This window comes from Bidens hawaiensis, unplaced genomic scaffold (genome assembly GCF_021521415.1).
Source record: "Bidens hawaiensis isolate Kalapana, Puna unplaced genomic scaffold, B.hawaiensis_p1.1 tig00042888_1, whole genome shotgun sequence".
Lineage (NCBI taxonomy): Eukaryota > Viridiplantae > Streptophyta > Magnoliopsida > Asterales > Asteraceae > Bidens > Bidens hawaiensis.
Genome location: NW_027497596.1, coordinates 54,156 through 69,620, shown reverse-complemented (window position 1 = coordinate 69,620; position 15,465 = coordinate 54,156). Strand labels below are relative to the sequence as shown.

Genomic DNA, 15,465 nt, shown 5'->3' with positions numbered 1-15,465 from the left:
AATACCTAGTTCACTTAAACCATTGCTCTGATACCAACTTGTAACACCCTATTTTGAAACGTCTTTTTATATTATTATTTTAATAATATATTCCAAACCGGTCCCAGATTTTTCAAAATAACGGAAGCATTATAATGAATAATGTGACAAAACAACTATATTCAAAATTCACATTATATGTAAGACAGATACGTTGAGTAAGTTACACCATCAAACTTATTTAACTAACCCATAATTTATACATCCAAACATGGGTTATAAACATATTGTTCGATCTTTCAACATACCGAGGCTCGGCCATACTTTTCTATTCATGCATCGGTGATTTACCTGAAAAACGTTATTTACGATAACATTAGCAAAGCTAAGTGAGTTCATTTATCGAAATATAATAATGTTTTTCACATCACAATTTTAACCAACAATCCACCGCCATGTTCTTTTCATGGAAAGTTATTATTTAAGATGTGATTTTACTCTTATCACATAATGGTGATTTATTTCCCCCACCACATTACACCTGTGGCAATAATTATCACACTATGGTGATTTAACTTCCACCACATTTCACCAGTGGCAATATTTATCACACAATCGTGATTTAACCCCCACCACGTTACACCTGTGGTAATAATTATACTCTCCAATATATTATCATAAGATCACTTATCATTACTCATGCAAATAAAATCATGTTTACACAAGTTCTATCATCCAAATAAACTTTTGACCAAATTATATAAAATATACGGAGAGTCGTATGAACTCACCTGGACGCCTAGAGAATCTCCCCACTGAACCCCTTTGTGAACTCGTTTGATCTCCTATAGCCAGTAACTTATATGAAACTTAATGATCAATCCTACTATATACTTAACCATACTTATATCTCACTAATACCAATTGACAATAATATTACTATTAATATATATATATATATATATATATATATACAGGTATGATATTTTTACCTCTTAATATGGATGACTCAATTATGCGAGATTCACTTTAACATGCCAGTCTGTTATGATTTTGTTTCACTACCTCAAAGATCACACTCAAATTTTGAATCCCCACTTAATTCAATCCACTCGGTTTGGCTCGCTTTCAAACCAAATCAAGTATGAGCAAGCATATTTTGGTTTGGCTCGGTTCGTGAATAGCCATATGTTTATGGTAAAACTATCAATAATCTACACATCTTGAATTCGGTGTGTGGATATAATTTATATATGTGTGGGCCTTGAGGGGGGGGGGGGGGAAGTGAAATTGCACTAATTTTAACGCTATTTTACTAATTTCTTGAAAATAACATTAAAAATGAATAGATCAATATATCATCGATGAAGACGATAACTGACTTATCCAATATCGGACGACACACCCTATTCATCATGTCCATAAATGCCACGGGAGCATTTGTTAGACCGAATGACATCACGAGGAACTCGTAGTGTCCATACCGCGTCCGGAACACTGTTTTAGGGATGTCTGCCTCTTTCACCTTCGGCTGATGATAGCCTCATCTGAGATCTATTCAGGAGAACCAACTTGAACCTTGCAGTTGGTCAAACAGATCATCAATCCATGGTAAAGGATACCGGTTCTTTACAGTAAGCTTGTTCAACTCGCGATAGTCTATGCACATTCTCATACTTCCATCCTTTTTTTTCACGAACAACATCGGTGCGCCCCACGGGGAAACACTTGGTCTAATGAAACCTTTGTCGAGGAGTTCTTGCAGTTGGGACATCAATTTTTTTCATCTCGGACGGTGCTAGATGGTAAGGCGCTTTCGCGACGGGCTGGGCTCCTGGTATTAAATCTATCTGGAATTCTATCTCTCGCTCTGATGGCAACCCCAGAAGATCCTCAGGAAATACTTCTGGGTAGTCACACACGATAGGAACGTCTTTCGTTTCTTTCGTCTCGGCCGTAGCGTTGACAACATACGCCAGGTAGGCACCACACCCTCGTCTTAATAACCCCTCGGCTTTTATTATTGAAATGACTTTAAGCCCTGAACTTTCTTTATCACCATAAACTGTCACCGCACTACCATCCAAGGACTTTAGATTTATTATCCTACTCTTACACACTATCTGAGCTTCGTATTCAGACAACCAATCCATTCCCAAAACTACATCGAACCCTCCCAAGGTCATAACATACAACGTAACAGGGAACTCATGTCCCTCTAATTCTATCTTACAATTCTTAACCATTTTCGTTATTTTAACTGAAGTGTCGCTAGCGGTTTCTACTATAAAGGTTTTAGACACTTGTCAACACTCCATTTTAGTTAGTTTACTAAATGTCATAGCTACAAAACTTCTGTTCGCACCCGAATCAAATAATACTGAAGCAGAAATACCGTTTACTAAAAACGTACCGGTCACAACATCAGAAGTCTGTCTGGCTTGTTCCTGGGTCAGCATGTAGGTTCTAGTCCTTGGCCTTGCTTGATCTACCTCCTTCTTTCCACTTCCTCCTGACTCACCATCGTTGCACTCTCTTGCCATATGGCCGGTCTTGCCACATTTGTAACATGTTGGCTTCGCACTGCACTCATTGGCATAATGCCCTATCTTCCCACACTTATAACACGCATTAGACCCAAGCCTGCATTCCCCACCATGCGCATTTCCACACTTGTGACAAACATCAGAACTCCTACCCTACTTGCACTCACCACCGTGCATCTTTCCGTAGGTCTTGCACGACATCTTCTCCCAAACTCTCAGCTGTTTGTTCTTGGGGTTCCACAACTGAGTACCAGGGCGCTTGACAGGAGCAACCCACTTCTTATCCTTCTTCTCTTCCACCACTACGTCATCTACCGACAAGTCATCGTAAACCATTTCTGCGAGCCCTACTGCATAATCAAAATTATCTGGTCTACCAGCCTTGACCAAGATGCGAACATTATGCGGCAGTCCCCTAAGGTAACACTTGATCCGCTTGGCCTCAATGTTCACCATGTCTGGCACCAACATTGACATGTGGTTGAATTCATTGGTGTACTCGCGGTGTGTCATTTTACCCACCTTCAGACTCAAGAATTTCATTTCAACCTTCTCAACCTATGCATCCGCACAAAACCTCTTCATCACCATTTCCTTCAGATCATCCCACCTCATCGCTTTTATATCTTCTCGACTCTTTCTCTGCTCAACCGACTCCCACCAGTACATTGCCTCATCACCAAACGATTGGGTAGCATAACCCACAGCTTGGTCGGGATGGCATTCGCTAATTCGGATAACTTTGTCCATCGTGGTTATCCATTAGAGAGTAGTGGTTGCGTCTCCCAAGCCAGTTAGCTTTAGTGGATCACAGCCCTTGAAGGATTTATAGTTGCATCCACCGCAGCCTCTCTTCCCATCATTGGCTTTCACCGACTTAACCACACTTGATTCCTCCTTCTCCTTCTCATCATCTTTCTTACTCTTTTCCCCAGACATCTCAGCAGTTCTATCCTGGCTTCCAGCAGACTTTTTGGAATTCATGTTCTTCACAGCAGTTGCAACCGCTTGAGTAATGGCAGCTTGAATTGCGGGATCCAGTTGAACCCCTTCGTTGTTACTTGGATTTCGACCAGCTGCACTTCCTTCCCCCTCAGTGTTAGTAGCTGATTCTACCGATGGTTCTCCGACCATGCGTGGCCTACCACGACGTCCGTTATGTCCTCCCCTTCCAGCAACTTTCTTAGCTCCAGCCATTCATATTCTATAAGGAAACACAAACGTCATCACTTAAGGAACCATTTAGTACAAGGATAGTAAGGCTAACAGGTAATAACAGTGGCCAGCTGTGATTAGCTGATCACGTTACGCTCTGTGTCCTATACACTCCCTTTTGTGAGTCCACTTGTGCTAGTTCTACTTCTAACAGTTAGACAATCAAACAATTCATATCATCATATACTCCTATCCCTAGTAATTAAGCTAGCATTCATACATGTAACATCCCGTTTCTCGAATTTCGGTCAATAAATGAAAATACGAGTAATTATGAGTCGGGCTAATGTTGGGTTAAATGGATTTGGGTTATGGACTTGGGTTATGAAAGAAAGAGGAAAGGACCATGGGCTTAAGCCCATGATCCATAATTGTATAAACCTTAATTACCCATTTATTACTCCTCTCACACATATTCCATACACCACCAAAACACACACTTAAGCTCTCTCTCCCTCTAGTGTCTCTCTCTAGCCGAAATCACCAAGAAACCGAGCATCAACCCGAGGTAATGATAGTATGATGTTGTAGATATCCAAACCCGTTAGATCTACTCGCGAAACGACGAGCCGACACCGTTAAACCGTTTAAGTCACGAGATCCGGGTGGAATCGGGTATAAACCGAGCCTAAGAAGAGCTTAGGGATCACCCTAGCTTAGTTCTGGATCGAACAGGGCGAAAAACCATGAAAAACGAGTCAAAACTCGTTTTTCCGGCGAAATCGCGTTTTTTCCGGCGGCGGCGCCGGAAACGTATACTAGGTAAGGGAATGTCAGAGAATGTTTCTGACATTCTCTGACCTAACCCTAATTCATTAACGGGAAGTTAACGAACTAGGGGTGATTCGATAGTTGATTCGTTAAGGGAAAACATAACGAACTAGCTTTAGTTCGTCTTCAATTTGTTAAGGGAAAAAAGATAACGAATCACCCTTGATTTGTTATAGCCAATTCGTTAGCAGAGATAACGAATTAAATGGACTAATTCGTTATATGGACTGATTCGTTAAGGAGTCCAATTCGTTAAAGGGTTCAATTCGTTATAAGAACCAGTTCAATAAGAAGCCAAGTCGTTATAAACTTGTAACGAATTAGAAGTTTAACGGAATGACAACAACAGTCCCTAGACTTAGTATGAATGATTTAATTACAAATAAGCCCTTGAGCTTTTAACTTAGTAAATTAAATAATGATTCAAAATGCTAATAGAAAATGTGATAAGACAGTTAATAGATTCCCAGCTGACCTGGCAGCTCGACACCAGCCAGGGGCTCTGCCCCTTGGACCCTGCTAGGGGCTGCCACCCCTAGACCCCGTTGCCAGGGGCGCTGCCCCCGGATCCAATTACAACCCTCACTATCCATATTGGACTAGAAATACAATATGGATAGTGATAGTAATTAATATGTGTAACTGTTATATATTTAGTCGTGCACAGCTAAAGAGGGGAATAACCGTAAACGGTGAACGCAACCGCATTGAGGTGAGTTTCTAGCCCCACTTCCTTGTTATGTTTTCGGGGCTGTGTGCATAGTCGATGTGGTAGTCAATACACTTACCTTAGGTGGTAAGTGTATGCCTTGTATGATTTATGTATGATGATTGCTTGATGGTGCGTGAACGATCTTCGGATATTGCATGTGCCGTCAAGTGGTAGTTAAAGGTATGATTGATATATATGATGTATGAATGATGTATGTATGAATATATATAATGTATGAATAATGTATGTATGATATGTTGATGGTACGTGAACGCTCTTCGGAGATTGCATGTATTGTCAAGGAAAGTATGTAAAGGACAGGTATGTTATAGTAGTACGAATGAAGGGAACTGTCCCTAATAGTATCGGCGAATGTAGGGAACCAACCCTAATAGTATCAGCGAATGTAGGGAACCGACTCTAATAATATCGGTTAGTAGGGCGAAATGCTCTTAAAAAAGTATATGTACGAATGGAAATATTACGTAAGTATGAAAGAAAGGATGAAAGTACGAATGTATGTAAGCATGTAAGTAAATATGAAGGTATGTACCTTCGGGTGCATATGTCAGTATGTGAATGTATTGAATGTCGTCTGTTTAACTAGAACTCACTCAGCGTAGCTGACTTTTAGTATGCGCGCAGGTGAGTAGAATGAGGCAACTTGCTTGAGGGGAAGCACATGGCATGGATTTGAAGGCACTGGCATCTCAATGAAGTGTTATGTTATGATATTTAAAAGTCAATGTTTTATGTTTAAATAATTGAAATGCTCATTATGACAAGGATTAATGGTCATGTAATGTAATGGTTTGAATGTTTTTAATATTCCACGAATGTTTTTATTAACTCTGACAGCAGGAACTGTGTTTGTGAGTAAATCCAACGTCCAAATGTGAGGCACCGGTAACGGGGCCTTACAAGTTGGTATCAGAGCAAAGTTCGAGAGATTTAAGCATCCTACATGCTTAGACTAGAACAGAGAATGAGATAAAAGTAAGAAAAGAAAGAAGATGCCAGTACGAGAATGCCATGTGTCACTCAAGCAAGCTAAGTAAAGGTAAAATATGTGATTAAATTCACGTGTAAAGTAGAATGATGACTGGATGTTTGCGTAATTGCTAAATAAAGAATGTATGAATGCTAGCTTAATGGCTAGGGATAGGAGCATGTGATGATATGAACTGTTTGAGCGTCTAACTATTAGAAGTAGATTTAGCACAAATAGACTCATAAGAGGAAGTGTATAGGACACAGAAGGTAACATGAGCAGCTAATCACAGTTGGCCACTGTTATTACCTATTATGTAACGCCCTGAAATTCGATTGGTAAACTAGGATCGTGAAATCATCGGAAACTATAGACTTTGGGATTCTGGACGATAAGTTCGGAACCCATATCATTGGAAAAATCTGCTTTTATCATTTAAAATGTTTATTTTATAAAACGACATTTACGCCTGAAAAATATTAATTTTTATGCTTTCGAAAAATTAAATGTTCTTATTTAAAAAGATTTCAAATAATTATTCGGAAAATGGTTTTATAAAAGTTTTGCTGAAAAAGTTTTAGTTTGTTTAAAAACTTATGAACTCGACTAGTCTTGACCCGTCGGTAGCCTAAACCCGAACCCGAGTCACCCGAGTATTTAAGCGGAAAATCAAGTATTCTTACACCATCTCTTTCATTTCCACCAACACTTCCCACCCAAACACTCTCATTCTAGAGAGAGAAACTAGAGAGAGAAAGTCTTCAAACTTCAAATCCGAGTCCACAAATCTGTTTGTTGTTATTCTTGGTAAGATCTTCTTGAAAATCATCCATTTTCATAACCATTTTCGGCCTCAAATCGAGCAAAAACACCCACTTTCGTTTCTAGAGTTTTCGGGTCAAAAACCGTCTTGTTTTGGTGTCAAAATGCAGGCTTTTGTGTTTAAAATCACTAGGAATCGATAGCCCTTTCAATCCCGAGCATTTCCATGTCAAAAACTTCGATTTTGGGTCAAAAATCTGGAAAATCTGAAAAACCCGTAGGTTTCTCCGTCGCCCAGCTTGAAGGAGTCGAATCAGACTCATTCGATCGAACCAGTCGATCGAATCAGTCCAGTCGATCGAATCAGTTCAGTCGATCGAATAGGAAAGCAACCGAATGAGTTTCGTATTCGATCGAACGAGTGTCTATTCGATCGAACAAGTTCCATGTTCGACCGAACGAGTTTTTCCAACTGGTTCGACCAAATGTGTTTCTAGTTCGATCGAGTGTGCCACAGATTCGATCGAATGTGTGTCTATTCGATCGAACGTGTTCCTATTCGATCGAATCAAGCCAGAACCAAGCTGTTTCGTCTTTAAAACCCAGTTTTTGCTCGAGGCCGCGTAAGCTCGTTTTCTTAGACTTATAGCACGTTGTTAACCTTATATTTATGTTCAACTCTAGGCTAAGGAGATCTATTGTAGCACCATCCTAACCCGAGATCAAGGTGAGTTCATAGCCCCTATTTAAGCTTTTCAAAACTATGGGGTGGAAACATGGTAACTTTACACGTTTGGATAAAAATCATTTATGCAAACACTCTTTAAACTATAAACTTTTGGATTTCTACACACGTGCGGAAATCCACAAGCTTTTTAAGAATCTATAAACTTTGGAAATCTATGAACATGGGGAAAACCCATCAACTTATGGAGATCTAAGAACATTGGAAATCAATGAGTATGGGAAATTCTATGAACATTGACATCATGGGAAATGGGAATCATATTCATATCATCATAGTCATTGTGTCAGCATGGAAATCTAGAGATCAAAGCATCATGAGTTGAATTGGACGCGAGAGTCTATTCTACTCTCGGTAGAACTCGCGACCATGAGTGGCATTCTATTCTCGGTGGCACTCGTAACTCATGGGATTTCATACTAGTCTCGGTGAAATCCATAACTCTTGAGGACCTATACTAGTCTCGGTAGGGACCAAGGGAACCCAGGATTCTTTGGGGAGTCTATCCTACTCTCGGTAGAACCTAGCTGAGTCCTGGATGACAAGAACGAGGTAGTCTTGGTTTAAGTCTTGCGTGGGATCAATCAAGTCTTGTGTGATCATTGAGTTTCATCTTCATTCATCATCATCATCATTTATTCACCATCATCTTGGATACTAGTAAACTGTGGGATCTTGGTGTTGGTTTATCTAGTAAACTTAGCATGCTCAAATCTATATGTCCTTATTTATGCTTAACTGCTATGTGCTACATGTATCGTTGGGAGACCACAAATCTTTGAGTAATCTTATCACAAACGACTCTAATGGGAGAATAATAAGCCCGCTGAGAGTCCAGGAGAACATTTCATGTTTTACTTACTACAAAAACCTCTTTGGGAAAACCAAGAGCCCTTTTCTTACAAACCATCTTAAAACCGGGTATTATATCCAAACATAGTAGTATAAGTTGTAGGAGTGGTGGGTTAGCCGCAGGTACACCCTATATATAAACCCCTACAACCTATACTAGTATGTTTGTGTATAAACTCTTTTTCTTTAAACCTATGAATTCACTCATCTACTTTATGTAGTTGACAGTTTGTTACATGTTTTCAGGAAATAATGCAGCAAGAAATCCCTAGCAAGTTTAGAGGCCTTAGAGAGATGAAGGCTAGTCTAGGAGTTGTTTGGAAACTTGATATTTTGTATTAAAACAGTTTGTTTCATGTTACCTGGATGGTGTAATATTTGACATTTTGGTTATGTTTATGCATTTAGACTTTTATACTATTGTGCTCAACAATCACGACTTAGTCGCCGCGCCTCGATTATTCCGCCATCACGATCGGGGTGTGACAGATTGGTATCAGAGCCAGTGGTTATAGGGAATTAGGAAACCGACCTAGACTATAACCTAGGATCCTTGACTCTAGATAGCTCATGCATCACAATCACATGTCTACACTTATATACGTGCTGCGTGCTTATGTGTTGTATATTAACTGTTAATCTCTTGAGCCATGTCATTCTGTGTTCTTGGTATAATCTATGTCCTCTATTCTTAATCTTTGGCGTGTCATCGATTCTATCTAACGCTCGTTTTTTTTTTCGTTTTGTCAAGAATGCCTCCCAGACGTGCACCCGCCCCCTTGGACTCCGCTGATCTAGCCAACCTTATAGCCCAGCAGATCGCGGCTGTGTTACCAGGCATGGTAACAGCCATCAGCCAGGGGCTGAGGCAAGAAGGAACCTCTGGGGCCAACCAAATTCCAGCTCAGAACGCAAATGAACCAGCAAATAAGCCATACAAGGACTTCATGGCTACCAAACCCACCAGCTTCAGCGGTTCAGAAGGCGCCGTTGGTCTCCTCCAGTGGATCGAAAAGATGGAGGCTGCCTTTGTTATTAGCTCGTGCCCTGAGACACTGAAGGTCACGCACGCGGCAAGCATGTTGTCTAAACGCGCGCTGACCTGGTGGAACAACGAGATAAGAACCCGCGGGCGTGAGGCTGCCTTGGCCATGACCTGGTCGGAATTCGTAGCTTTGGTTACCCGCGAGTTCGTACCTCGCAGTGAGGTGCAGAAACTTGAAGCTGAGTTTTGGGTGCACAGAATGACGGGCGCTGATCACCAAGGGTACACGGAGCGTTTTCACGAGCTCTCCCTTCTCGTACCACACTTGGTCACCCCTCCCTCCCGGGCTATTGAGCTTTACATCAATGGCCTACCTGACACTGTCCGTGGAATCGTTATCGGGGCTGACCCATCAACCCTACAAGCGGCCATTGAACTAGCTGCCCGACTGACCCAGGACCAGGTTAAGACTGGGGTCCTAGCCAAAGGTACGGGCAAGGCCGCCGAGGGCTCATCCAAAAAGATCAACCGCATCAAAAAGCGTAAGGCTAGCAGTTACGCGATGGTTACTCCCGCAACCCCAATCAGCTCTGTCGCTCCTGCTCCCACCCCTTCTGGAAGGCCAAAGAGGGAGTACACTGGGGTTCACCCCATGTGCGGCACTTGCCAATTTCATCACCCTGCCGGAACCCCGTGCTGGAAATGCACGAACTGTGGACGTTTGGGGCACCTAGCGGAACGCTGCAGATTTCAAGGTAATCAACTGGCAATACAGAGCAGCAGTTCCCAACCCAGCAACACTCGAGGCTGTTTCGAGTGTGGAGCCACGGACCACTTCAAGAGCAGGTGTCCTCGTCTTGCAAATCTTCCTCCGGCCCGAGGCCGAGCCTTTACTATTGGCGCTGCTGAAGCTCGCCAAAATCCTGACGTCATTACTGGTACGTTCATTCTCAACAATCTCTGGGTTTCTATTCTATTTGATACGGGTGCAGATAGAAGTTTTATTTCTAGCGCATTGGTCCCATTGCTTAATCTAGGAACCTCTGTCTTAGACCCCGCTTTCTCTGTCGAATTGGCAAACGGAGAGTCTACCCAAGTGAACGAAATCGTTCGCAATTGCACGCTTACGTTTGATCAGACGCCTCTTAGCATTGACCTCATCCCTATGCAATTAGGAAGTTTCGATGTAATTGTTGGGATGGATTGGTTGTCCATCAACCACGCGGAAGTGGTGTGTGCTGAGAAGCTCATTCGCGTTCCTTGTTCTTCTGGCGAGTCCATAATTATTCAAGGAGAAAGATCAGGTAGATGTCTGAAATTAATCTCCTGCTTTAAAGCTCGGCGATGCCTTCGAAAGAAGTGTCTCGCCTTCCTAGCTCATGTCTCCATCAAGAAATCTTTGGGGAAGAAGCTCTCTGATGTCCCCGTCGTGCGTGAATTTCCAGACGTTTTTCCTAAAGACTTACCCGGACTACCTCCTAGCCGACAAGTCGAATTCCACATCGAATTAGTTCCCGGTGCAACCCCCGTGGCAAAATCTCCGTATCGTTTGGCTCCGTCAGAAATGCAGGAATTATCGAGCCAGCTACAGGAACTACTAGACAAGGGTTTTATTCGCCCTAGTTCATCTCCATGGGGAGCTCCAGTCCTCTTCGTCAAGAAGAAGGACGGATCTTTCCGGATGTGCATAGACTATCGTGAGCTTAACAAACTCACGGTCAAGAATCGGTATCCATTACCAAGGATTGACGATCTTTTCGACCAGCTGCAAGGAGCCACTTACTTTTCCAAGATCGACCTACGCTCAGGTTATCACCAAGTACGCGTCATGGAGGACGACATCGCGAAAACCGCTTTCAGAACTCGTTATGGACACTACGAGTTCCTAGTCATGCCTTTTGGTTTGACGAATGCCCCTGCGGTGTTCATGGATCTCATGAATCGCGTTTGACGTCCATACCTGGACCAGTTTGTTATCGTCTTCATTGACGATATTCTCGTTTATTCCCGCTCTAAAGCCGACCATGAGCTTCATCTCAGGCTTACCTTGGATCTGCTGAGGAAAGAGCAACTCTACGCCAAATTCTCCAAATGCGAATTCTGGCTAAGGGAAGTTCAATTCTTAGGTCACATCATTAACAAGGAAGGCATTCATGTCGACCCTGCCAAGATTGAAGCCATCAAAAATTGGGGAGCGCCTACAACGCCAACCGAAATTCGTTCATTTCTTGGTTTAGCTGGGTACTACCGTCGATTCATCTCGAACTTTTCAAAGATCGTATTGCCTCTCACAATGTTAACTCAAAAAGGGGAACCGTTCATTTGGAGCCAAGAGCAGGAAGAGGCTTTCCAAACATTGAAACATAAACTCTGTCATGCACCAATCCTGTCACTTCCTGAGGGTAACGATGATTTTGTTGTTTATTGCGACGCCTCGAGCCAAGGTCTAGGCTGCGTCTTAATGCAACGCGGTAAGGTCATCGCTTACGCCTCGCGTCAACTCAAGAGTCATGAGAGGAATTATGTCACTCATGACTTGGAATTGGGTGCTGTGGTCTTTGCCTTAAAAATATGGAGACACTACCTATACGGTACGAAATGTGTCATCTTCACCGACCACAAGAGCCTACAACACATCCTCAATCAAAGGGAGCTAAACATGCGACAACGTCGATGGGTTGAACTCCTAAGTGACTATGACTGCGAAATCCGCTACCACCCTGGAAAGGCTAACGTAGTGGCTGACGCGTTAAGTCGCAAGGAAAGGACCCAGTTGCATGCGATCCGTATTCAGTCCAATCTTCCCTCCATGGTTCTTGAAGCTCAAAAGCAAGCGATTGCTGGTGGTGATCTCAAAAATATGCTATCTTGCGGTGCCGAACGGAAGTTTGAAACCAAGTCTGATGGTATACTTTACTACTTAAATCGCATGTGGATTCCAAACTCTGAACCACTTCGAGAACTCATCCTGAACGAAGCGCACAAATCCAGATACTCTATTCACCCAGGCAGTGATAAAATGTATCAGAATCTCAAGTCTCACTTCTGGTGGCCGGGTATGAAGAAAGTCATAGCTTTGTACGTCGGTAGATGTCTAACATGCTCGCGGATCAAGACTGAACATCAGAGACCATCTGGCATGCTACAGCAACCGATCATACCGCAGTGGAAGTGGGACGAAGTCGCTATGGACTTCATTACCAAACTCCCGCGGACACCCAGCGGTTATGACACGATTTGGGTTATCGTGGATTACTTGACCAAGTCTGCCCATTTTCTCCCTGTCCGCGAGGACTACACTACGGAGAAGCTGGCGCGGATTTACATTCGTGAGATCGTAACCCGTCACGGTGTGCCTAAGGGCATCACGTCTGACCGTGACCCCTCTTTTGCGTCAAGGTTCTGGAAGTCATTTCAGAAAGCCTTTGGGACAAGTGTGAAACTTAGCTCTGCCTATCATCCTGAAACGGACGGTCAGAGCGAAAGGACCATACAAACCCTGGAGGATATGCTCAGAGCCTGTATCCTTGAATTCGGTAGTAGCTGGGAGACTCACCTTCCTCTTGCAGAGTTCTCATACAATAACAGCTATCATGCTACCATCAAATGCGCACCATTCGAGGCACTCTATGGCAGGAAATGTCGTTCTCCACTGTGTTGGTCCGAGACCGGAGATTCTCAAATCCTCGGCCCGGAACTGATACAGGAAACCACTGACAGTATCGCCATCATCCAGCAAAGACTTAAGGACGCCCGCTGTCGACACAAGTATTACGCTGACAAACGCCGCAAACCTCTGGAGTTCCAAATAGGCGATCGCGTAATGCTCAAAGTTTCCCCCTGGAAGGGCATTGTTCGCTTCGGGAAAAAGGGAAAGTTTGCTCCAAGGTACGTAGGACCTTTCAAGATCATCGAAAAGGTCGGACCCGTAGCCTATCGCTTGGAATTGCCTCCAGAACTCAGCCGTGTTCACAACGTTTTTCATGTGTCGCAACTCAAAAAGTGCCTCGTTGACGAGACCGCTCAAATCCCGATCGACACGGTTCGCATCGACGACAAACTACACTTTGTTGAGGAACCTGTCGAGATCCTAGATCGAGAAGTCAAAAGGACTAAGCGAAGCCGGATACCCATAGTCAAGGTACGTTGGAACAACCATCGTGGACCCGAGTTCACATGGGAGCGAGAGGTTAAGATGAAGGAGGAATACCCTCATCTGTTCGCATAGTCATCATCTTTGTAATTCTAGAAATCTTGGAGTCTATGTAATCGTAATCATGTAATCAGGGACCAATATCAATCAATGAAGTATCATGTTGTTCCTATTTGCTTATAAATATTCTCTTATTTGCATAACACCAAGTTTGGCTACCCATGACTCGTGCTGGAAAACACAAGTTGTGCATACTTAATCATGTAAACATTGGGGTAAACTATGTATCATTGAGCCAAAATTTGTCATCATTCTAGCATTCATGAAGCATGGTTGTGGGTGTGTGTGTGGTGTCGTGTCGATTTTTCTAGCCGCACACAATGGAGTTTATACATTGATACAAGGTGAACTCGTAATTATAGTCCGGAATATAATTACATCAAGTTCACAGGTGTATACGTGTATAAACAATATGCTATTGTGTAACTATGAGTCATGAACTCAAGCTTCGTGTAGGGAATTAATCAATGAATGTTGAAGGAGTGGTGGGTTAGCCGCTGGTACACCCTATACATAAACCCCTTCGGCACAAGTTGATTATGTCTGAAGCGAGACTTGGAATTAGGGACTCATAGTTAGCGTGGCAGCTGTGAGGCGTTAAATTCAAGAGTTATTGAGGGAATTATTCATTGGAGATTGAAGGAGTGGTGGGTTAGCCGCTGGTACACCCTATATATAAACCCCTTCAATCCGAAATGAATATGTCTGATGTAAAGCTTGAAGGTGATGCCTTGTAGTGGAAAATAGTGTGTCGTCCTGTGTGTCATTGAACTAATAGGAGTCGAAAGAAACACCCAAGTGGAGTTGAGGGAGTGGTGGGTTAGCCGCTGGTACACCCTATATATAAACCCCTTCAACTTGATTTGGGTGGTATCCAAGACGAAAATTAGGGGTAGTGGCGCATAGTGGTCATCATGGGATCATTTGATCTAAAACATCATTGCATCAACTATACTAAGTTCTAAATTTCGGGACGAAATTCCTCTAAATTGGGGAGAATGTAACGCCCTGAAATTCGATTGGTAAACTAGGATCGTGAAATCATCGGAAACTATAGACTTTGGGATTCTGGACGATAAGTTCGGAACCCATATCATTGGAAAAATCTGCTTTTATCATTTAAAATGTTTATTTTATAAAACGACATTTACGCCTGAAAAATATTAATTTTTATGCTTTCGAAAAATTAAATGTTCTTATTTAAAAAGATTTCAAATAATTATTCGGAAAATGGTTTTATAAAAGTTTTGCTGAAAAAGTTTTAGTTTGTTTAAAAACTTATGAACTCGACTAGTCTTGACCCGTCGGTAGCCTAAACCCGAACCCGAGTCACCCGAGTATTTAAGCGGAAAATCAAGTATTCTTACACCATCTCTTTCATTTCCACCAACACTTCCCACCCAAACACTCTCATTCTAGAGAGAGAAACTAGAGAGAGAAAGTCTTCAAACTTCAAATCCGAGTCCACAAATCTGTTTGTTGTTATTCTTGGTAAGATCTTCTTGAAAATCATCCATTTTCATAACCATTTTCGGCCTCAAATCGAGCAAAAACACCCACTTTCGTTTCTAGATTTTTCGGGTCAAAAACCGTCTTGTTTTGGTGTCAAAATGCAGGCTTTTGTGTTTAAAATCACTAGGAATCGATAGCCCTTTCAATCCCGAGCATTTCCATGTCAAAAACTTCGATTTTGG

The 15,465-nt window shown here is 42.5% G+C and overlaps 1 long non-coding RNA gene across 1 annotated transcript; it reads right to left on the bottom strand.

Moving 5' to 3' along the window:
* Positions 1 to 268: 268 nt before the first annotated feature.
* LOC143593895 (uncharacterized) lies at positions 269 to 1,038 on the bottom strand. Its single transcript, XR_013146219.1, has 3 exons — positions 972 to 1,038; positions 771 to 824; positions 269 to 330 (listed from the first exon to the last, which is right to left on the bottom strand). It is a non-coding gene; the product is annotated as an uncharacterized LOC143593895 (long non-coding RNA).
* Between the last annotated feature and the right edge of the window lie 14,427 nt (positions 1,039 to 15,465).